Source organism: Corvus kubaryi, unplaced genomic scaffold (assembly GCF_017639235.1).
Source record: "Corvus kubaryi isolate FWS band 111438036 unplaced genomic scaffold, C.kubaryi_AGA036_p1.0 37354, whole genome shotgun sequence".
In the NCBI taxonomy this organism is placed as follows: domain Eukaryota; kingdom Metazoa; phylum Chordata; class Aves; order Passeriformes; family Corvidae; genus Corvus; species Corvus kubaryi.
In genome coordinates, this window is record NW_024581116.1 from 313,631 (window position 1) to 338,236 (window position 24,606).

At 44.0% G+C, this 24,606-nt stretch overlaps 1 protein-coding gene across 11 annotated transcripts in view; it reads left to right on the top strand.

Moving 5' to 3' along the window:
- Positions 1–24,606, top strand: part of HMBOX1 (homeobox containing 1) — a 102,985-nt gene that overhangs the window by 15,793 nt on the left and 62,586 nt on the right. Inside the window, exon 1 of one of the 11 annotated variants that reach the window (XM_042032758.1) lies at positions 4,672–4,774. The exons of the other annotated variants lie outside the window; for them this stretch is intronic. The gene's annotated coding sequence lies outside the window, so the exon portion shown is untranslated. Of the gene's footprint in view, positions 1–4,671; positions 4,775–24,606 lie in introns of those variants that run through there. 11 annotated transcript variants of the gene reach the window in all.

The window sequence follows — 24,606 nt, forward strand, 5'->3', positions numbered from 1 at the left end:
AATCTACAAATAAATAAATGACTGTGGATGACATTTGCATTTCTCCTTGTGAGAAGTTGGTAACAAGGAATGGATTGGAAATGGGTTTTCTTAACCTGTAATGAGTAGGAGCTTAAATTTCATTGTTGCTGAGGATTTCTAGCCAAAGATTTCTGTTTTACAGCTGTTATTAAAAATTTATGGCGCAGCTTGAGATCAAAGCAAATATATATTCTCTTTATTATGTAAACTTGGTTTTGTGCAACATATGCATTACATCTATATAGTTTATGCAGGATTTTTTTTCCAGCAAAGGCAGAGAGCCTTTGCATGGTGCAGTTAGACCTGAAGGTGGAAAACTCACAGACTAATGGTGGTCTGATTTCTCTCTCTTCATTCTGTATCTCCCAAGTAACTTAGGAAAAGGAAGATTTCTCCTGAGGTGCTGGACTTGCCTTGTTTCCTAGTTGAAATCTTCTGTACTGTGCTTCATACTGAGGTTTTGTTACAGCTTTTTTTTGGTGTTCCACATAACCCAGGTTTCCCACTGGTGTGCTGAAGGACTTCCTTGGACTACCTTTCAATTCTTGAAGGCCAGACCTGAAAACTTTTATAGAGATTTTTAACCTTACGGGGTGGAGCATGGCCTCACAGTCAGGGCTTTAGGTTACAAGACGTTTTTGGAAAGGGGGTGGCCTGGCTTTCGTGCCGCACTGCAGGTACCAGGCTCTTTATAAATTCCTTCTGTTCATTCATATTTCTTCTTTGAATATCTTCTTGCCCTCCATTCCCACCTTGCTGTATATGAAAGCAGGCTGTCAATAGTAGCATCTTTTACCAAATTTGTAGGGTGGGGGCTTTTTAATATGTCAGCTTTGAGAATGTATTTGCTGTCAGTCTCAAATTTTACCAGGACCTATGATCTCATTTTCAAAGTGAAAGCTTAGATGTGAACCCTGATGGTTCCGATTGGAGGATACAACTGGAAAACCTAAAACTACAGAATCTTAAAGTTGGAAAAGACCAAAGAGATCGAATCCAAGCTGTGACTCATCCCCACCTTTTCACCCAGAGCACTGAGCGCCACGTCCAGTCATTCCTTGAACCCTTCCAGGGTTGGGGACTCCAAACCACTCTGGGCAGCCCCTCTCAATGCCTGACCACCCTTTCCATGAGTAAATTCCTTCTGGTGTCCAACCTGAACCTCCCCTGGAATAGCTTGAGGCTGTATCCTGTTGTCCTGCCATGGTTTCTGAGGGGCTGTGGTTGCTGTACTAAACGATCTCTTACAGATTCACACATTCCAGTTCTTTTTTGGTTTGTATTCCTCGTATCCCACTTCTGCCTCATGTCCCCAGCTGCCTGGTGGTCTCTGAGCTCTCACATGAGCTGCTGCTTTTGCAGTTGGTGGGGTTTGTGTGCACAGTCCTGGGTGTAGCTGAGCCTTTGGTGTGCTGTTCCTTTAAAGCACTGATAAAAAGGCTGTAGAATAAGGGAGGGAAGGCAAAAATCTGAAAAGCTGCTGGATCTTAAAGATTAATCAGCCTGGTTTAAATAGCAAGCAAAGCTACAAACAGCTTTTTCTACACAGCGTGCTTTCTTCCATTGCTTTTGCAAAGTTGTTTCTCCAGGGGAAGATTTCAAGCTCCATAAGACTTGTGTTCTTATATTAATGTCAGGACAAGGGCTAAGATTATTTGTGTGAATATGTACAAACAGTTCCATTACCTGGGGTTCCTTTCACGCTTTCTCCCCGGTGGAATTATGGCCTCATATTGCACGATGGTGTATCTGTTCCTGTTAATACAAATCTGTATTTACAAACTCAGGCCAGGGAGCTCCTGTGCATGAGCTGAGAGAGAGAGAAGTCAGTGTAAATGACAGCCTGTGACATGATAAAACCAGCCCTATTTATAAATACAATGAAGAATATGCAACTGTGCTCTTGCAAGAGGGGTGCAGGCAGACCTAGGGTTGCTGAAATGTGGGTGGTTTGTGAGGTTTTTGTCTTTTTTTTTTTTGTCTGAAGAGTAAATCCCCCCACGTCTGTGTACAGCTTCCTGCACCCTTTTAACTCACAAAGATTTGATTCAGTTCTGCTGCAAGGAAAGAAGTGATAGGAGCAACCTGAAAGATAGGGGCAGTTCCTAGAACACGTCATCCCCCAACACTGTATTGGCAGAACTGGCAGCCAGTTCCTGGCAGCAAAGTCCCTTTGCTGGGGCTTTTCAACTCCTTTCCCTCCTGGATTGTTTGGTTACCTAAGCAGACTCAAAGAAGGGTTGTAAAACTATGATGGGGGTAGGGGGAGCAAGGGAAGCAGGTAGAAATGATAATTATTGCTTTACATTTTCTCCTCTTTTCCAAATTGATTACCAGTTGTGCTTACGAAGCACCATTTACAACACTGATCAAACCTGGCCTTGTTCAGATCTGGATCAAACAGCAAGTTTCCATAGTGGTGGTACTGACTTGCTGTCTCTTGGTGGACTGTAAGAAGGTCCCTGCCATTATTGCAGCAAATATAAATGTTCTGTCTCCTGGGCACACTCTCAAGCACTGTCAGTGTTGCTGGGATTGTCTGAGAAGCAGAAGCAATGCAGGTTTTTATCAGTATTTGTAATTAAGAAAATGTTCTGGTGAAAATGTCAATGGTTTTATGACTCTGCTGTGTCTTGTAGTGTTAGTGGGATACAGGGTGGCCCATGGAGCTGTTTGCAAAGAGCTTGACTTTTTTTAAGGTTAAGAAATGTGATCTTGGCCCAAGGCAGAGGGAGGGAGTTGTACACAGCAGCCAAGGTGGACAGGACATCTGAGATTGTAGTCTGACCTCTTTGTGTGCATCTTCCTGCACTGGACCGCCTGTCAAGTTGAAGTGTTTTACCCCCAGCAGAGGTTGAGATGAGAGTTAATGGTTTCCAGTGTTCTCTGCTGATGGAAATATGTGTATAAATGTATATATATATGACTTAAAACTGGGAGTGTGTATTCATTTATTGAACAGCATTTGATATGAGATCAGAGTTTACGTTTAGAGAGATAAAACAGCTTTTATATCTCACCCCATGAAAAGCAGAGAGAGAATGGCAAGAGGGCAGGTATGGATCACAGGGAGCAAATGGAAGCTGGACTGGATTAACTGGGAGGACTGCTTGTGGTCCTTTGTGGGACGGTGGGGCCCAGGACAGTGGTGCTCCAGCATCCTGCCACTGTGGCAAAGTGAAACGTCAGCGGTAATAAGCAATGGATGGAGAGATTTCGTGGTGGTTGGACATTTATTAGGAAGGATTTTTGCCTGAGAGAGGCTGAAATCATGATATCCATCAATGAGTGGTTATTAGATCACCTGGCAAGCAAGAGAAAATAAGGAAAAACAAGAAATTGTGTTTTCTAGTACTCACTGTCCTGTTGCTTCCCTAGTCATGATTTTTTGGGGGAAAATTCTTTTTGCTGAATAGTGGATTCTCAGACAGGCAGTTAAGGGAAAAGAAGACTGTTGCTTTCATTTGAAACATCGTGGAAAGGAAACAGTCTTAAAAGCAACAATAAATGTTCTGGCATAGTGCAGACTAAACCATCCTTAAAACAAGTCTATATCCATCACTCTGATATACTGGAGTCCCAATCTGCTGAGTTGATGTCAGGATGATGAATTATGACCTTTTATTATTTATTTATTTTAAGGTTTAGTTGCAGACTTTATAAAAACATAAAGTGGGTCTGGCTTTGGTTGTGGGGTTTATGGAATGGCTGGGAGAAGCTTAGAGATTTGGAGCACAAGTGGGTGGCTTCTTTTCCTGTATTTGGGTATAGTTTATATACACGCAAATGCATTTGTATGTACATAGAATTTATGTTTATTTATATATGTACCCACCTTGCACTGGGTGAAATTATAACCAGGTATAAATCACTTTTACTTCTGTGCATGGCAGTGGTTAGAGGTCAATTTGTGGGTGTTGCCTCCTGTGCTCAGCAGGGCTCCTACATGTGGAGACACAAATTTAAGCTGATAGGGAACCAATTTCAGATGAAGCGTTGTGAGGCACTCAGTGACACTCGGGTTGTGCAGATTTATTTAAATTGCTCTGAGGTCTGGTTTAATCCTTCCAATTTGTGTAGACAAGGCCACTGGAGAGCATCCCTGAAAATACCCTGGAAATGCTTTGCACAGCAAACATGGTGCCCCAGTTCTCCCAGGCCATTCCAGTCCTGGGATACCATGGGATGTATTCAAACCCCATTGCCTGCAAATGTGGCTCTTGGAATGCAGTGCTGCAGTGTTCACCTGTGCAAGGTTGTGGAATCATGGAATGGGTGGCAGGGGACCTTAAAGATCATTGTGTTCCACTTTACCCCCTGCCATGGGCAGGGACACCTTCTGCCATCCTAGGCTGCTCTGTCCAGCCTGGCCTTGGACACTTCCAGGGATCCAGGGGCAGCCACAGCTTCACCTGTGCCATGGCCTCCCCACCCTCACAGCCAACAATTCCATCCTGATATCCCGTCTAACCCTGCCCCCTGACAGTTTGAAGCCATTCCCTGTGTCCTGTCCCTCCATGCCTTGTCCCAAGTTCCTCTCCAGCTCTCCTGGAGCCCCTTTAGGCACTGGAAGGGGCTCTGAGGTCTCTCTGGATCCTTCTCTTCTCCAGGTGAACACCCCCAGCTCTCCCAGCCTGGCTCCAGAGCAGAGGGGCTCCAGCCCTTGGGACATCTCTGTGGCCTCCTCTGGACTCTCTCCAGCAGCTCCATGTCCTTCTGCTGTTGGACCCCAGGACTGGAAGTAGCTCTGCAGGTGGGGTCTCACCTGAGATGGGCAGAGGGGCAGAATCCCCCCTCCCCTGCTGCCCATGCTGGGGGATCAGCCCAGGGCATAGGGGGGGTTCTGGGATGTGAATGCACATGGATGGGGCATGTCCAGCCTCTCATCCACCACCACACCCAGGTCCTTCTCCTCAAGGCTGCTTCATATTAATCAGATATGCATGGAAAGGTTGCACATTACTGGTCCTTTGTTTTAAAATAAAACTCTCTTAAACAGCTGTCCAAAAAACTGAAGTTTTTCATCCTCTTTGAGTTTGCTAGTGTGGCTCTTGGAAATCTCTGGCCTTGGCTTTTGACAGTGTTGATGTCTTATCTTGGTGTCTTGAATAGATCTGATATGAAATTTCATCAATTGCCTTATTCCTCATTTAGACTTAAAACCTTCTCTACTTCTTGACAGTGAGTAAGTTGCCCCCTAAATTTCTTGACATTGCTTTTGCAGCTTCCTAGTGCGGGAGTGACTAACTCTGCTTCTTAAAGCAGTTTAATAATTTCTAAACAACTTATTACACCTGTTTGAACATTTCCTTTATATTCCATGTGACACAAAACTCATGCCCAACCCCTTCTAGTTCATGTTTTTAGAAGGTGGCAGTAAAAGGTGGTTTGATTTTAATTTGCATGTTTCTTCCTAAAGGAATGATGCATTTGTTTATTTGAATTTCTCATTTTGAACAGTGAGGCCCAAATTCCTCTGGTTGTCGTGTTGTTTTCTCCCAGAATTTCCTTTGCTCCCCTTCCTTTAGCTGCTCAGGGCAGAAGCAGGTCTGTCTCCCAGGTAGGTAAGATCCATGAAATCCATCCCAGAAGTTCTCTTCCTCCAATAAATGCATGCCATGGATGCTGCATGGACCTGAGTGTGTCTTCAGAGGGTGGGTGATTGTACAAAGTTGACACTGCAGCATGTGGATCGATGCAAATCAAAGTGGTTTAAAGAGCAGGCAGGAAACTTTGGTTTGAATAATTGATCCTTACTTTTATTTTGCACTTGTATTTCTTGGGCTCTGCTGAGAAATTCAGGGTTTTGTAGCAGGTGTCAGGATGTAACCTGAGCAATTACATCGCTTCCTATACATTTATTACATGCTGAATTAGAACATGGTTAATCCTGCATATTTCCCAGCTGATTCCTATTTAAAATCATGTCAAGCTCCATTTGGATGGAAACTAATTCAATTGAAAGTGCAGTTTTACTTGATGTTAAGGCTGTGTTACACTTCTGTCAAAATACAGCTTTTCTTCCAAAATACATTTATTAAATACAATGAGTCTTGCTAAGCTAAATTTCACCTAATTTCTGGTTACCTTGTCCTTCAAAACCATAGAGCTGGCAGAGCTCATCAACTTACCTTATTTTTATTCCTCATTTAAAAGCGAGAAACTGTTTTTCCTGCTTTCTGAATTCCCAGCTGATTCCTCAACTTTGAAAGCAGCAGTCATTGAACTGAGATAAATAAGCAAAGTAAAAAGAAATTGTTTGTTCTTTTGTACTTGCAGACAAGGATTCTGCTTGAAAGGTGGGTTGGCACTTCATCACACACTGGTTCCCAGTGCTTTTACCAAGTGACTTCCACTGCTTCACTGGCTTGAGATTCTTCTCCCTTGGAAAATTTTTGCAAAATATGCATCTTAAATCGTTTTTCTAATTTAAATTATTTCAAATTAGAAAGTAATTTTCAAGCTTTTATTTTTAAACTGCATGACTCTGCAGTGATGCAGATGCACCTTTGCTTGTGAGTATTGCAGCTGTGTTTGTGAAGTCAAGGGCACGTGTGGCGGCAGCTCCAGCCCTGCTCCATGGATATCCTTTAGCTGGATGTGGGGTTGGCATCGTGCTGCTGGCTGGGGATTCGTGTACACACAGCCCAGCACTACTGTGTCTGCTCTAGGACCTCATATCCCAAATTTGGATGCTCCTCGGAGATCAGCCTTTCAGTGGGATGAGGAACCAAGGACAAGGAAATCATAGAATTATGGAATCACAGAGTGGTTTGGGATGGAAGGGAGCTTAAAGCTCATCCAGTTCCACCCCCTGCCGTGGACAGGGACACCTTCCACTATCCCAGATTGCTCCAAGCCCCATCCAGCCTGGCCTTGGACACTTCCAGGGATCCAGGGGCAGCCACAGCTTCTCTGGGCACCCTGTTCTGGGGCCTCCTCACCCTCACAGGGAAGAATTCCTTCCCAATATCCCATCTATCCCTGCCCTCTGGCAGTGGGAAGCCATTCCCTGTGTCCCTCCATCCCTTGTCCCAAGTTCCTCTCCAGCCCTCTTGGAGCCCCTTTAGGCCCTGGAAGGAGCTCTGAGCTCTCCCTGGATCGTTCTCTTCTCCAGGTGAACACCCCCAGCTCTCCCAGCCTGGCTCCAGAGCAGAGAGGCTCCAGGCCTGTCCAACCTGGCCTGGAACTCTTCCAGGGATGGGGAGTCCGTAACCTCCCTGGGCAACCCGAGCCAGGGCCTTGCCACCCTCACAGAGACAGGTGATACTGTCCTGGAGCTGCACAGAGGAAATGTCCCTTGTTGGACACTCACACTTTGGGTATTGCCCAGTTTTGAGTCTATTCCAGGGATTTTTCCTTGGGGGCAAAGACCCTGTAAGTGAGAACATGTATTCATGGTGTGGCTGGACCTCAGAAATAACTGAAGTGACATGCTGGGAGCGAGCTCTTAATGTAATGCCTGTGTGAAGGCCTTCAGCTGTTTCAATGATAGGATTTGGTTTGACTTCTTTATTGTTCCTGCTCCGAAGTCTTTAAGATGAGTCTCTGGAAGATTGCTGGGAAGGAACTTCGTAAATTGCTCCTGCTGCAGGATCCGTGTCCACAGCCGGTGCTCCTGGCTGACAGGGCTCTGCCAGCTATTTTGAGCTTGTTTATCTTTGTAGATAATGCTTGTCCTGGCATCATTCGTTGCACTCCTTTAACTTTTAAAGGCACTAAATGGAAGTTAAAACATAGACCATCTACTTCTAAATCTTTCTTTTAAGCTCATGTGAGACGTTAGAGACAGCAGCAGTACGGAATCATGGAATCATGGGGTGGTTTGGGTGGGAAGGGACTTCAAAGTCCACCTTGTCCCACACTTTGCCGTGGGCAGGGACACCTGCCACTATCCCAGGTTGCTCCAAGCCCTGTCCAGCCTGGCCTTGGACACTTCCAGGGCTGAGGCAGCTTCTCTGGGCATGTCCTTTTCCTCACAAAGCAGTGGGACTTGGGTAGGTGGCAGAGATGTAAAGGTTAAAATAGGAATTACTGTGTAGAAGAACAATTTCTTATTCAGAAACGATTTAACTCTGCTGAAGGCAAGGCAGGCAAGTCTCCCTGCAGTCTCTTGAGCAGGAGCTCTGCTTGCAAAAAGAGCATCCTCGACAGATGCAGCTTCTGTGCAGTAGTTAAAAATAAATTGTGAGCAGTTTAACAAGAAAAAAAAAGGTTGGGAAACAAATCTGGGCATCAGTTTATGACAACTCCAGTTTTCTGAGTGCATTGGGGAGTGAATTTTTAAGATCTTGAGGCAGGAAATGTCTGTACAGAGCTTAGGAGAGCTTCTGCTCTCTTTTTGGGATATTAACTTTTCCTGTTCCTTAGGTCTGGACTGTTTTCTCTCCTGAAGGGAGCTAAACTCCATCTGCTTTTTAAAAATGGGAAAAATGCTGTTTGCTACACACAGGGATTTGAGGTAGGGTTTTTTTGGTGGTTTGTCCAGCAAGGGTATTTTAGGTCACCATAATCATTTAATATTTATGAAGTTTGGGTTTTTTGTTCAGTCCTGAACAAGTAAGTGCCTTTAGTATGATCTGAGTTTCGTCATCTAAAAATGTTGTAATTTCCTGTTACATATTTTGTTTTATTTGCCAATTAATGATAACTGAATAGATTATAAATACATAGATTTTGATAAAACTCTTCTACTAAAACACAGAGTATTTGTTTTCATTCCTTCCCTCTTAGTTTGAAGTCAAAAGCATAAAGCTACTTAGGATCGATAGCTTCCTGGTTTTCTTAGGAACAGATTTCTTTTTCCTCCACTGGTTTTTTGTCCTACATGTGTGTCGGAGATACCGTTTAAGCTCTGATCCTGAAAATGCTGAAGTGTGCTGGTAATCCTGCTAAATCCACTTCGACTCTCCCAAGTGGAAAAGCTCACGCATTCGAGGCCGGACGTTCTCTAACCAGGAACTTTCCAGCATGGTCACTTTAGATGGAGAAGCTGCAGCACTATTTAATCTTCAAAGTACTGTAATACTTTAAAATGTATTGTAATTGGATCAAAGTGACCAGGATATAATTATTGCCTTTGTGCTGTTGCCTTAAAATGTTTGCTTTTAAAAAAAACCTGCTTGGTACTCAAGACAGTCGTGTTTTTCTGTATGCCAATAAAATAGGTAAAAGCACTCAGTGGTTATTCTTTGTTTTTGAGAGCTGTTATTTGCATAAAATGTGCTAGCAGAGCATTGTTTGAATTCTTAGTAGCTTCATGTGCTTGAAAATTCATAGAATCCAGAAGGTTTGGGTTGGAAGGGACCTTGAAACTCATCCCATTCCAACCTCCCTGCCATGGGCAGGGGTGCCTTCCACTATTCCAGGCTGCTCCAAGCCCTGTCCAACTTGGCCTTGGACACTTCCAGGGATGGGGCAGCCACAGCTTCTCTGGGAAATCCATTCCAGCCCCTCACCACCCTCACAGTAACTGTTTGACTTCAATCTATATTGTCCTTTCATCCTTCGTGCTCTCACCTCCTTCCAGTTTCTCCAGCATTTCCTTTCCTTGTTGTACCTTGAAGCAGAAGCTGCAGGAGAGAAGGTAGAACCATGGAGAAGAGTTGGTATTTTAAAGGGTTTGGACAGTATCAGAATCACTGGAAAATTCAGGTGAAGAGTCTGAGGGTGAAGGAAGTGAGACAAAAATGATGGTAACTGTGAAGGATTGTACAAATCAAAAATAGTTTTTGTAGGAAAGACCAAAGCAAGCCAGGGAGAACTGGGAGGAAAATCCAGTTTTCATGAGATGAATAGAATAATAGGGAGTTTTTGGGATTCCTCCCCCCCAGCAACATGGAGTGGTTTGGGTTAGAGGGACCTGAAAGCTCATCCAGTTTCACCCCCTGCCATGGGCAGGGACACCTTCCACTAGCCCACGTTGCTCCAAGCCCTGTCCAGCCTGGCCTTGGACACTTCCAGGGATGGGCAGGTGACCAGGTCTGGGCAACCTTTGCATTGCCTTCAGCAAAGGCAGTTTTCCTGGAATGAAGGAGCTCCTGCACTATGTTAATCCCTGCCTTGCTCCCGTGATCAATGCAGGAAAACAGCCTGCTGTGAAAATTTACCACCATAGATCAATAACCCCTGGCCACCCAACTGTATTAAAGGGAATTGATGGGCTGAGGGATCTTGTAAACACTTGTTTGTCCCGTCAGCATGTTTGCGTGTTTGGTGATGGGCAGGACGTCTCCAGAGCCCTGTCAGTGGGATGTGGCTCCGCTTGTACTCGGGATTACTGCGGAATTGCATCCGTTTATCTTTTAAACCATTTTGGCTGCCCAAAGATCATTAGACATTGGGAATGGAAATGTTAGAGCTGATAGGGAATTTTATAAATTTTTAAATAAGAACACAAAAGCTTTATTTATGCTGGCTGGATTGAGATTTAGAGAAATACCCAGCTAACTTTGGCCCCTAGATGACATTTTAAGGGATAAACGATCAATGCTATGCAAATGAGTGAATTGATCAAAACTGGTGATTTAAATCACTTTGATTTACATCAGCAAGAGGGAAGCTTTGATTTAAATCATTGATTTTAATCTTGTTTTGGGATTGTACTTTCATTATTTTCCTAAAGACAGGTTGATTTTCATTGGCTGGTAACTATTTGAAGCATGTTTATTTGCAAACAGGTACAGCTCAAGTTAATTCCTTAATTTCTTTCTTTGGGCAGGAGCAGGAATGCTTAGCTGATAGGAGAAGTGGGGTAGGAATATGTCCTGAAGCAGGTACATAATTCAACAAATCCTCATTTAAATTCTGTAACGTTTACATTTATAAATGAACAAATTATTCCTTATATCTGCCAAAGAGGGCAAAAGTGCTTTAGCACTTGACTCTCCTTCCTGGTGCTTCTGCTGTAGTTTTCACCAGCCAGCACTGGGATTTATTTCCCTTCCTTCCTTGCCTCCCAAAACACAGCAGCAATAGCTAATGCTGCTAAATATTTTCCATGTAATTTTAAGTAACATTGTACTAAGTTTATGTTTGGGAGTAGTTGATCAAAATTTTAATGTAACTTTTAAAAAAGTCAATAAAAATGAAATTCAGACCCTTTTCTTAACATCTTCCCTTATGAATTCTAATATGAATTCAGGTAGTTTCCTAGTGTTTTTTTGATGGTGAATGCAATCCTGGTTTGGTAGTCAAGGTGAAAAATGCATTAAGCTATGGAATACATATTGAATTTCTTATTTCCTCTCTGAAGGACTTCAGCAGCAGATTTCTTTAATTTGAGCGTGGAGTGTGTCTTGCAGACGAGTTCAAGTGGTTTGGTCACTGTTTAAATTCCGCAAGCTAACGAGGCAGGCAGACGCTGCTCTGTGTTCTTGTGATTAAAACCAAAACTCTCTCACACTTGCATTTTTTTGTTTCTGGGCCACAAGATTTACTGCAGCCTAAGAGCAGCTACAGTGGAGATTGAATAAGCACAGACAAGATATTCTGGTCTGTTTAGATTTTCTATTACACTTTGTTAACATCGATGGGATGATGATAGCTTTGTCTCAACTCTAAAGAGCACCTTAAAATCCTTTGGTAATTAACTCTTTGCTTATTACTCTGCATTCTCAGCACTGTGTAAATATTTATGTTTAGGAAAAAAGGCAGCAGTTTTGAGGTGAAGCTGATAATTCCCATCTTCCAACAATATCACACCTGTGGTGCTGCTTAGAGTGCAGTGCCTCTGCTGAAAGCTGTCAGTATTTGGGTAAAAGATGCTGCAGGGCCTCCCTTCCCCCCCCAAAAAATTATAATTAATTCTTTAAAGTGTATTTTTTTATTTTTGTACCACTTTAAAACAAACACTCTGCCCATGTTGATGAACCAGCACTCCGACTGAATATGCTGCACTGTAAATCAGGGCAAAAGTGAGGTCCCCACGTTTTGTCACTCTCAGTTTCACTTGAGTTCTGTATTGTCAGGTCATTTATTTGCTGCTGTTTGTGTTCCTTGGTGATGGGGTGATAAATAGCTGTCCCTGCCATCACTCAAGTGGCTGGAAGTGACAAAGCAATGCAAGAACCAGGTTCTGCAGATGTTAAGCTCTGCTTAATAAGTTAGAAAACAATTTTTTTCTGATGAGGTAAAAAAGCCTTTACATGAATGCAAAACACTGTTGCTGCTCAGATCTGTAAAACTGGAAGGAGGAAGTTAATGGTCCATATGACCTTACACTTTTGGGTGCTTCTGTCCCACATCCTAGATTAGATTTTTAATTCTGAATCAAAAAATTCCACCCATATCTGACTAACAAATCCTATGTTGGTGGCTGATGCAACTTACTGAGGTGGTTTATGTATTGGGATATTCATTTGGAATAAAAACAAGTTGAGATGGAATAGAAATGTCAAATGGTAAAGGGAAATTAAGTGGTAAGAGCTGTTTCCCCATACTTATAACACAGGGAGTGGTAGATGTAAAATGGAGTGGAAAGGATGTCCTTCAGGATATGTGCCAGCCTTGATAAAAAATGAGCATTTCTTGCCCACTGCTGTGAAACACTTGATTCTTGGTGGTGTTTCGTGTCTGGTCCCTCAAAGATGTGGATGTGGGATCTGCAGTCTTTGATCCCTGTTCATCAACCCATGTAGATCCAGCTCCTGACCAGCTGGAGCACACACTTCCTCTTGCTCAGCTGGACAAGCAAACCAAATCGGGATGGGAGCATGGGGCAGGAACAGGACTGGAAACAAGATGTGAAGTTCATGCAGAAGCTGAGAATGTGGCAGTAAAAGGATGGAGAGATGAGTTCTGAGACTATTCCTACAGTGGGAGGAAAGGGCAGGGACCTTTAAAGTGAACCTTTCAATAACCCACCCCACTTGCCAAGAGTTGTGCAAACCCAATGTGGAATTTGATGCTTTCTCATCTTCTGTGGGGAGTACAAGAAAGAGTCAATCTGATTTTCAGCAAAAAATGGATATTAGGAAAATAATTTCTGTGCTGGACTTCTGAAATAGCTCACTTGGGGAGTCTTAATATTCTGGTTGCTGTTGCCTGAGTTGCCATAAGCTTTTCCTGCCAGTAACTTCATCTCAATGCAGCAACAGTTATCTGTAAAGTCTAAGTGATCCTGCAATAAAAGGGCCTTCTTAATCAGAGATGGTAACGTCTGAGACAGTCAGTGCTTTCAGCATTGGCATCCTGTTCTGCTCAGGCAATCCCACGTAGGAGGAAGACAGACACAAAAAGTGATTTGGCTGTAATGCAGCAAAACAAATTCTGGCCAAATTGTGGACTTGGAGTTAATGGGTACACAGTGTTACTCTGCAAGTCTGCAGCACTGCCTGGAAATCAGGGGCAGTTTTGTAGCCTGTTAACTACTTAGGACTGTTTTGTTATTTCAAGTTTGGCTTCAGCCAGTGAAAAATGGGGCACTTTCATGTCTTATATTTCAAAAATAAAAACGTTTTAAGAATATTAAGGGCTAGTCTTACTCGATTGCTTTAGAGCGGGCGATGAGGCTGTGATCTCATCCATTTATATGCATGTGTGTGTCATCCCCCTTTCTCCTCCAGCCAACTGGATGTTGACTTACGGTGTCAGTTTTCTCCTTGTGGATGTGGAGCGAGCCTTTCCTGCCGTTCCATGTTTTACAGTGCATCCACGTGCTCCGGAATGGCTGCACATAAATTGTGCCCAGGCCGTTTAAGAACATCGGATCCTGCAGGGTCAGACTGGCAGACGAGCCCAGGAACCAGTCTGTGATGGCAGTAAAAAGAGTCCTTGCAGAAAGTCAGCCTTCATCTGGCAGCTGGAGAAGTGGCAGAAACCACACCCAGGGCTTCAGCTTTTGGGATTGTTCAGCCTGGAGAAAAGGAGGCTCAGGGGGAACCTTCTGGCTCTATCCAACTCCCTGGCAGGAGGGGGCAGCTGGGGGGAAGGGGTCAGGCTCTGCTCCCAGGGAACAGGGACAGGATGAGAGGAAATGGCCTCAAGCTGTGTGCCAGGGCAGGTTCAGGTTGGACATCAGGAAGAGTTTCTCCATGGAAAGGATTGTCAGGCATTGGAATTGCCCAGGGAGGTTTGGAGTCTCCATCTGTGGAGGTGTCCAAGGGAGGACTGGATGTGCCACTCAGTGCTCTGGGCTGGTGACAAGGTCATGATGGGTCACATATTGTACTTGATGATCTTGGAGGTCTTCTCCAATGTAAATGATTCTGTGATTTATAGACTGACTGGCAGGATTTGGGCCATCAGGGCCAACAGGCGGCGTTGCTCTGCCCCTGCGCAAACCTCTCCATTAGCATTTTCCTGATGATCCTTGGCCCTTATTGTGGAGCTCTTCTGCTGTGAGCTCTTTTCAACAAAGGCACTTGCTGGTTCTTGCCTGATTAGTCTCAGTCACTGGTAAAAATGGCTCTAAACGAATTTTTTACAGGTTAAGAGAATTTTTTGGGACCAATCCCGTTTGGTTTTTTGCCAAGACCTTCATATTCTGAAGTATTAAGGCCGAGTAGTCTTTTGATATTAACTGCTGTTTGTTATTTACACCATCAGATATACCAGATAAATTCTTATGAAGTCAGGGTTTGGCAAAGTGAAGGGCATAGCAAGGTATGTGATGCATTTATTTACTTTATGTCTCACAGCTTTTATTTTTTCACTTCCAGTCATTTGACTCCAAGAGCTGAAATAAGAGCAAATGTGAACTGTGTGAGGACAGTGAGAGAATGGCTAAGATGTTTCACTTTCTGATTTGGATTCTAAAGGAGGTCCTAAAAATAGAGACTGTCAGAGTTACCCCACTTCTGCTTTTCTTTTTCAAATCCTGAAATGGTTCTGTTGGTGCAAATCCTTGGTGAGAACTGCAGGACACCAGCCAGCACTGTGTAATTATTAACCCTTTCCAGTGATCCGGGTATTTCACTGTTTCCATCACCCCTCTCCTGCAGAGCTCGTTATTTATAATCCAGTGGCAGCAAGAGGGGAAAAGGTAGAACAGGTTGCTCCATCCCTGGAAATGTCCAAGGCCAGGCTGGACAGGGCTTGGAGCAACCTGGGATAGTGGAAGGTGTCCCTGCCCATGGCAGGGGGGTGGAATGACATGAGCTTTAAGGTCCCTTCCAACCCAAACCATCCCAGGATTCAGTGATAATCAGATTTTTTTTTTTTTAATACAAAGTCAGTCTAGGAAGATCCATCTGTTTTGGCTACAAGATGAGAGAGAACTCATAGCCAGTGACTTTTGTACTGTTCTGTTCTCTAGAGGATCTTGCAGCAATCTTGCTGCTGTAACTTTGGAATGTCTTGCAGGATTTGTTAAAAATCTGTGACCGACCCCAGGCATGGGAATTTGGCTGTGCTTTCAGTGGTAAGTCATGTTTCAGCAGGGGTTAAACTGGCTTAACAAATTGTATCCTTGGGTGGATGGTGACAGAGATTTATATAAGAGATAAGTGTGCCAGTGCATTATCAACCGGGTGTAAAGAATCATAAAGAACTAAGTAATAAATGAAGTTGAAAGTATCCCTTTCTGTAAGTCAGTATTTTGGATAAAATTCTTAGAGCTAACTAAAAAGATAAAAATTCATCCTCCCATCTCCTGTGCTTGGCAGCAGAATTGTTGGTCAGCAAGAATGTGCAGAACTTTGTGAAAAATTGTTTTTTAGATAATTGCCTGTTGCAGACTGTCTAGAGGAACTCACATTTTATTTTTGGCATATTGCATTAAACAGTAGCTTTTACATTTTAGGACCGATGTGTTGATTTATATATCCTCCAGTCCTCTGGTGGACATCCAATTTCCAAACTTGGATACTTCTCTTGAGTAACTGGAGTGAAAATTTTTAGTTTTCAGACAGGAAGAGTAACTTTCCAAGTCAGTACCTGTCCAGCTCAAAGAAAAACTGCAAGGTGATGATTGGGATGGGTCTAAAAGCTTGCATAGGAAAGGCTTTACACTTATTCCCACCTGGATTTTGGGGTGTAGACCTTTGGATGGCTTGGCTGTCCTTTTGATCAATATCCATGCACTTGGAGAAAGCCTGGAATCTTACCTAAAAGTCCAGAATCAAAGTGGAAGTCGTGTGTGAATTAAAAATACTTGGTTTTTTTATTCTTTGCCCTTAAAATTGGAAGCTTGTTAACAGCAGCTCATTGTTTTGTCACTGATACACAGGAGATACTGCGCAGATATTTTTGAATTTTACTTGTTAGCAGCCAGTGTTGCAGGGGGAAGATGCAGTTCCTTCATGGTACAACCACGACTCTTGAAGTATATCTTGGGAGGATGCTGCTGGCTCATCTGGAAATCGAGGGATGGAAGCATCCACACCACAAAAAGATCTTACACCTATTTTTAATTGACAGTTATTGTAACTTTAATTAATACCTGAATGACACATGTGTAAATGTACCAGGGTCCTGAGTTTGTCTCCAACTGCTGCTTCTCTTGTTTGTGAGTGCGACTGAATGGGATGAGATTAATGGACTCTACCATTTACTTGGGTTTAAAATAAAATGTGTACATAAAAATATATTAACCTAGAAATACAAACGTCCTTCCAGGAGTCTGAATGGCCAAATATAAAGAATCTTCCCACATCTTTGAAACACAAGGTGAGGCGTGGAGACAGAAAGACGTGTTTGGAAATGATGAAAGGCAGAGCTGGAATAACTCCTCGGATGGTTTCTGGTTATCTCCTTACAACACTGGACTGCAGCTTTGAAGGCCACGTCAGCCTTGCTCTGAGAGGATGCCTTTGAACCTCTGAGCTGGCACCTGACCCCTTTGGACAGGAACAAGTGGATACCTTACAGTTCCTTGGCTGTAGGAAAAGGTGGAGAGCTCCGCTCAGGAAAACAGCTCCAAGAAAAGGCTGCTGTAGAGGGGGTTTAGGGAATAAGCTGCACTGTGGCTAGGAAGCTTTTGGGTTAGGGAGAAGTTTGGGGGGGTTACAGAGTTTTTTTCTGTGGATTGTCATTCCAGCAGATAACACAGGTTGAGTTAAAAAGGGTTTGGACAAACCCTGATGTGGCACTGGTTGATTTTGGGAGCAAAACCAGCTCAGCAGCCCATTCATGTTACAGAACCACTCAGTGCTTCGAAATACACAAAATATCTGAACGTGGGGAATAAATTAATGGTTTTTAGCTATTATTTTGGCCACTTTCTTGTTGCTTCCCCCAGCACCAGCCTGAACCTTGTGTTAAAGCTGAGCACAAATGTTTGATTCAAAACCAGCTATAGTAGATGATGCATTTTCTGCTTGTTTCTGTAAGTGCAAAAACTCCATAATCAATCAGCTTTGAGAATAAATTGATGGCAACTCTGCCTGTGTTCAGTACAGATGATTTGTTCCTAATTCTTCCCATCCCTTTACCTTCTGACTGGCTCACAGTTAGCAGGTTTCCTGCAGATACTGCCTGCATCCACTTGCATTATATATGGAAAAAAAGAAAGTTTTCAGAGAAGTTAGCAAGTGAAAATGGAGAATGTAATGGCAGCCAGTACTGTAGCCTTTGCTGCCAGTGACAGCTATAATTATATATGGGCACATACATTCTAGCAGATCCTTCCATTTAACCACCCTGGTTTAAGCACAGACCAAATTTAGGATCTGAGCATGGTGACCATGGCACTCACTACATCTCTAATTCCATCTTCTGCCATTTACTGTCTTTCTCAAATGCTCAGTGAGACTTTTTTTTCCTAGTTGTTCTATGGAACAGCTTTGATTTTTCTCACTTTGTGGTTATTTTAAGCTTCAGAAAACAATAAGAATGTACTTTCTTTTTTTTTTTTTTTTCCCCTCTTTCCTCTGTGCTTTTATGAAAGCAGAATCTGTGTAGATAAAGCACAGTTGATCTGTTAGGGATTACTGTTTCTCAGTTATTCTTTTGCTCTTGCATATCATGCCTTTATGTAGAAGAATATTTAAAGGTGTCATGTAGAACAGCGAGATGAAAGATTCTTTGTGCATTGAAGAATTCTGGTGTCACAGGAGTCCACCTGTTCTCCCCTAACTTTTTTTTTTTTTTTAAACTGAAGTTTATTTAAAGTGATTTTTAGTGCTTAGAAAAGCTGCTGGCTTTTGACAGCCTTCAAGATTGAAAGGCTGTCCCCACAGGTGGTGGCAGCAGCACTGTGGCCTGGAATTCAGGGCACAGGAGTGGGAATCAGAAGATCCATGTTCTGTTCTCATCTTTATCCCAGCTGACCTTGAGCCAAGTAGCAGTAGCTGAGGCTCAGTTTTCTATGGGGAATTTTACCCCAGCTCACGAGGACATTGTTGTAAAGATTTGCTGCTCACTTAGGAAAGAAAAGACAAAGGATAAAAACTCCTTGCATCATCATCAAGCAACAGAGCTCGTGTCCAGTCTACCAGCCACAAGACTAATTGGCAGTTTTCAGGAGGAGATATTACCAGCAGCCCGTGGAAAACTCGGGATGAGTGGGAGTTCTTTTTGTCTGTGCAAAATTGTCTGAGAGGGGCTAACAAAGCCACACTGATTTCTTTTGGTGTGTCCTACAGGAATGAAATCGTGGTGATTTCTGTGGAGAGTTGAGCTGAATCAGCCCGGAGATCCACTGGATGTAGCTTTGTGTGTCACATCGTGGTCAGAATCAGACAATTAATACACCCATCCAGCTTGCAAAGCTGTTCCTCTGATTAAGCACCAGAGGAGTTTTCTTTTTGACCCTTTCAGGCCATCAGCTTAATTCCCAGAAGCTTCAGATTTAATTACCCAAATCATTACCACAGCATGCATAGCTGCAGATTTAATAATGACCATAAAATTACTGAATCCTCTTTAAATTGAGTGTGGATTCCCAGCCAGAAGGTCCCTTCACACCTCAGCTCTAGTACAGGTGAATCCCACAGGTTGGTGCAGCACCTTTGCAAGTGCCACCTTTCTACACCTGATTTCCTCCAAATTTACTACCACTAGTAATACCCTTCCGCAGTTCTGCCACCAAATTCAGGTGTTCTTGCCGTTCAAACTGTAGCTGAGCTCAAGTTTTACTGTTCTCAGAGCCCGTTTTTATGCCTTTAGCAGCAGCCTGACCTTTACACCTCTCTGTTTCAGATTCCTTCCACTCACTCTGTTGCCTTTGTGCCTATCCCTAAAATGTTCTTTAATCCATTTCAATTCCTTCTTCCTGCACAATACTTTATGACTTTGTAAATCAGCCTGAGTGGTACAAAATCAAATGCTTTCCTGAGATCCTGATAACTTATGTCCACTGTTTCACTCTTGTCTAACCTAACGATTTGGTCGTATAATAAAAAGGATTTCAGCAGATTTGTCAGGCATGACCTTCCTTTTATGAATCTGTACTGAATGTCCTCTACTAAATTATGCATTTCCAAATGTTCTGCAATTTTGGCTTTTATCAACACTTCCAATACATACCCACAGCTGAAGCTGGATTTCCTGTTCGAAGATTCAGCAGAACTCTGTCACAGCCCAATGAAATTCATCAGTTTTTCAGAAGTCTCCGTAATAAAACTTCAGCTTCTTGTCCTCGTCTTCCTGAATGGTTCTTTCTGAGAGAGAGTAGGTTTAGATTGGATATTAGGGAGAAATTCTTGGCTGTGAAGGTGGGGAGGCCCTGGCACAGGTTGCCCAGAGAAGCTGTGGCTGCCCCTGGATCGAAGTGTCCAAGGCCAGGCTGGACAGGGCTTGGAGCAACCTGGGATAGTGGAAGGTGTCAGGGTTGTAACGAGGTGAACTTTAAAGCAACTTTCTACTCCACACTATTCTGGGATTCTGTGATTCTACAGATCTTGACATTGGAGTCAGTATTTTGGTTTATAGAGCTCTGACAGTCCTGTGTTCTCAGGAAATACCCAGGCTTGGTGTCAAATGTAGAATGAGTTGCTGAGTCTCAGCCCACTCACAGGTGAGGGGGTGTAGGCCAATAGCTCAGTCTATATTTGGTCCTGAGCTTCCTAAATAATTTCAGTTGAGGCTGGAGGTCAGTTCACCTCTCTGTGCATCCATTTATTTTCCTTGCCTGTTTCCTAAAGAGTATTTTCCATTGCAGGCTTGTGTTGTGCTTTTGGCTGAATATATATGTGTGAGGGGGGAAGGGAAATGCCAAATCCTCCGAGTGCTTTTGCTTAAAGCCCTTATGTTTGTGCTTATACCTCCTTTGAACTTATACCTTGTCACTTGGGCTATGCTTCCAAATCTGGATTTCTCTTGGAGGGATGTTCTGACCCACCTACTTTGCACTGCTGATATATTTAGCAAAGTTTTGCCGTAATAGTCCTCCAGTGCTGTCCCAAAGCTGTCACCTGCTCTGCTGCCTCCCTCCTTCCCAGGCCCCTTCCATGCGTCAAAAGCCACCTGCCAGAGTTCTGTGTAGGACAAGGGGAATGGCTTTAAACTGAGAGAAGGTTTATATTCAACAGTGGGGAGAAATTCTTCCCTGTGAGGGTGGTGAGGCCCTGGCAAAATTCTCCTGGGGAAGCTGTGGCTGCCTCATCCCTGGAAGTGTCCAAGGCCAGGTTGGACAGGGGTTGGAGCAATGTGGGATAGTGGAAGGTGTCGCTGCCATGGCAGGGGGTGGAACAGGATGAGCTTTAAGTTCCCTTCCAACCCAAACCATCCTGGGATTCCATGACTCCTTGTCCCCAAGCCTAGCTCATGCAAAGCAAAGGTGCTGCTCAGCCTGGTTAGATCGAGCGTGGCACAGGAGAGTCCCAGTTGGATCTACAGCTCCTTGACAGGAGAGTGCAGCCAGGTGGAGATTGGCCTCTTCTCGCAGGTAAAAACAGACAGGACAAGAGGAAATGGCTTCAAATTGCACCAGGGAAGGTTTAGATTGGATATTAGGAACATTTTCTTAAACAAAAGGGCAGTTGGGCATTGGAAGGGGCTGCGGAGGGAGTTTGGAGTCCTTATCCCTGGAGGTGTCCAAGGAACACCTGGACATGGCACTCAGTGCTCTGGTCTGTCACAGGTGGAACTCGATGGTCTTGGATCTCTTTTCCAACCTCAGTGGTTCTGGTTCTGGAATTCTGGGATGCTAATGCCAGAGCAGACCATCTGAGGATGGAGTATGTGTTAAGACCACAGGGAATAGTCTATTCTTTGGCCTCGACGCAGCTTAGAGCACAAGCATCACTAGAACCTTGCTTGGGTCTGTGTGTGCCCTGTATCTGCTGGTTATTGAAGGAGAAAATTGGAGTTATGGAGGTATTTAACTTAAAATTACAGAAAATGCTCAGTGTAATAGATTGGCTTTTCTTTAAAAAGCCAGGTTCTGCCTCCCTCCTCCAATCTTCCTGTTAGATGTCATCCAAGATGGATTCTAAGTGCAAAAAAAAAAAAGGGAGAAGAAATAAAGCAAGTGAACCTGCAGAAAGTGAATCATTCCTACTAAATTTAAACCACTTATTATGGGGAGGGAAAAAAAAAAGAGAACTCGGATTACAGGTTTAGCAAGCATGAGCACATACTTCAGTGTGTATTGCTGGATTTTTAATTGCCAAACTACTGATTTCTTGGAACTCTGCTATTAGCATTGTTAAGCAGTGTTCCAGACAGTCACTCCTATAAATCCTGTTAATATGTTAAGCAGGAGAAGGCCTTTGAAAGAATAATATTTAGCTGGCGAGTGATCTCCGTTTGGGTGTGTGATCTGGGCTAAGGTAGGAGAAGTGACTGTGCTTGCTCTTGGAATGTTCTGCTGGAGCACCCAGTTGATGTTTGTTTGAATGTTACTTGGTTTCTAGTAGGTGCTTAGGAATATTTTATTTATTTGTTGGGATAAAAGTGTTAAATAGGGTGTATAAAAATAAGGTCTTAAAAAAAACAGGAGAGGGACTGTGGACAAGGGATGGAGGGACAGGAAATGGGAGAATGGCTTCCCACTGCCAGAGGGCAGGGTTGGATGGAATATTGAGAAGGAATTGTTCCTTGTGAGGGTGGAGAGGCCCTGGCACAGGTTTCCCAGAGAAGCTGTGGCTGCCCCTGGATCCCTGGAAGTGCCCAAGGCTGGGCTGGATGGGGCTTGGAGCAGCCTGGGCTAGTGGAAGGTGTCCCTGCCCATGGCAGGGGATGGAACTGGATGAGCTTCAAGGTCCCTTCCAGAACAAACAATCCTGTGATTCCATGATTTTCTAACTCTTGACTTTGGAATTAGTATTTTGTCTCATGTATCTTTGAGAGTAGTCGGTGCTCAGGGTATCAGCAGCTCCCTGCCTGCAGTTCAGCAGGTTGGATGTCACACGTGGAGTGAGCTGCTGAGTTTCAGCCCAGTCACAGCTCACTGAATTCCAACCCTTTGCCCTGGGCAGGGGTAAGTCATCTCCGTCTGTTCTGCACAAGTCACTGGGTAGAAACAAGATGAAGTCTCTGGTATAGAGTCACCAGAGTACAGCTTTACCTTGGACTAAAAGCTCATCCTCTCCCTTGCCTCTGCTGCTCCGTGTTCCTCTGCAGGAGTGGGAGAGCCCCCCAGGCTTTCTGGCAAAGCTGTGAGAAAGGAAACTTTGATCGGCCTCTTTGCTTGCCATGGATAATTCCTTTAGAGGGGAAGCTGATCAAAGTCCAGGTCAGCCGGGAGGAAGAAGAGGGGAAGCAGAAAAGGACGGTGGAGCCACAGATCGATATTTTGAGCACAACAGGTTGACAAGGGCACGGGGTGGAGCGGAGCAAGGGGACGTGTTTGATCTGTGCTGCTGTGGTGGGGACACGTCTGCCACATGCCAGCCCTGTTCCAGCATCCCTGGCAGACTCAGGATGCTCTGATAACTCTTCGTGTTCTGAAGTGAACAACAGATGGGTGCCCTGGGTGCCCTGGGTGCCCTGTGACCTCCAGCAGTTGTGAGCAGAGAGCAGACCCTGGTGACACCACGCTGCTCTCAGCCTCCTTTTCTGGCACAATTTTTATGTAGACTTTCTTGGGAGATGAAAAAGGGCTGCATTCTTATTTTATTACAAGTAACTGAGAGCTTGCAGCACTTTTCAGAACAGCATTTTATATTTTGTGAAGTTCCTACCAAGTTTATTGTTTGTACAGCATTTTATCATGTTCCTCTTTGGGAAAAAGGAATGATGATCTTAAATCCAAAACCTGTTTTAAAACAGATAATACTTAAATTTTATGCAGTGAATTCGCTATTGTCAAGTGATACCACTTTCCTCTTTAATACTTTTTTTTGTGCCATACAGCAGTGCAAAAATAAAGGATTGTGAGGCATGACTTGTTTCTCTTGCTTGTTCCTGGTACAAATGATGGCAGATACAGTTCTGGTTTCTTTCTTTGGGTCAGCAGCTGGGTGCAGGTTCTTCAACTCAATTCATCTGAATGTGCATCTTGTACTGAGCATCTTCATACTGTCATAGGATCGTGTAGTTGCAGTTCTCTGTGCCTGCCGAGGGTTTTACATCCATGCAGATGCAAATTCCAAGCGTGATGGACCACTCCATCAAAAAATGCAGCTTTTGGAAGTGTTCCCTGATTTGGCACAGGAAAAGTTAAAATCAAGTCGAATAAAAAGGAAATCAAGTTTGATTCAATCAACACATTTCAAAGCCCTTGTCTTGCAATTTATCTCCCTCTGTCAAGTAACCCGATGCCAAGCAGTTTCTGGAATTCCACTGAAGAGGATTTGGGGCATCTACTGAGGTGTTCCCCTGGAGAGTCATGGATGAAGGAAGGTCCCTTCCTGTCCAGCTGAATGAACACTGATTTCTTGGAGCTGTTGTATGTTTTGCAGTGTCCCTTGTTGACCCTGCCTTTTCCCAGCCATGACCTCCACAGAATCCATGAGTTCCTCTTCCTGGTGGACTCCTGAATCCTCTGTGGGACAAGCAGTCTGCAGTGGAGGTGGATTCATGGCATGCAGACGTGCTTGGCAATTGAGCACCTCATTTCACTTGGCATGTCCAGGGCTCCTGTGTCCCTGTATCCCTCAGAGAAAACTCTCAAGGTAATTGCTGTTAATTGGGATGGTTTTTGAACGAGCCTCTCATTTGTTGTATGTTTGGCCCAGGCTTGACTCAAGGACGTGGCAGTCTCCCATCCATCAGTTTTGTCAGGATGAAGGTGTGTTCTTAGAGTATACCTGGAGTCCAAGGTGCAATCCCTGCTGGTGTCATGTAGGGCTTCAAAATCTCAGTTCCACTCCAGGGTCTGTCTTGTCTGTTGTAGCTCTGTAAGAGTCAGGTGACTCCTAACTCGCTCTTCCTCCCCCATTTCAGTGCTCCAGCTGATCTGAATGGGCTGAAATCCTGTTTGATCCCTAAGGAAATGGGGTTGTAGCAGCCATTGGCTGTCCCTACACGTCAGGAGTTTGTGCCTCGCTGTTATTCTGCTGGTGACATTTGTGTGTAATTTTAGCTGGAAAAGCCAATTCAGTTCTGGTTTTTGATTTGAGGCGAATTTTTAGCCATGATTGGAAGGGACAACATACAGCAGTCTAGGAGATCCAGAAGCGTAGGTGCTTGGGATGTTAACGCTGGAAGCTCATTTGTAAGCAATAACCAAAATACAACCCGTGTGCTCTGCTCAGATGTGTCTGCAGAGGTGGCTTGGGGACAGCATTTCATTTCCAGCTGCCATTAAGGACAAAGCGA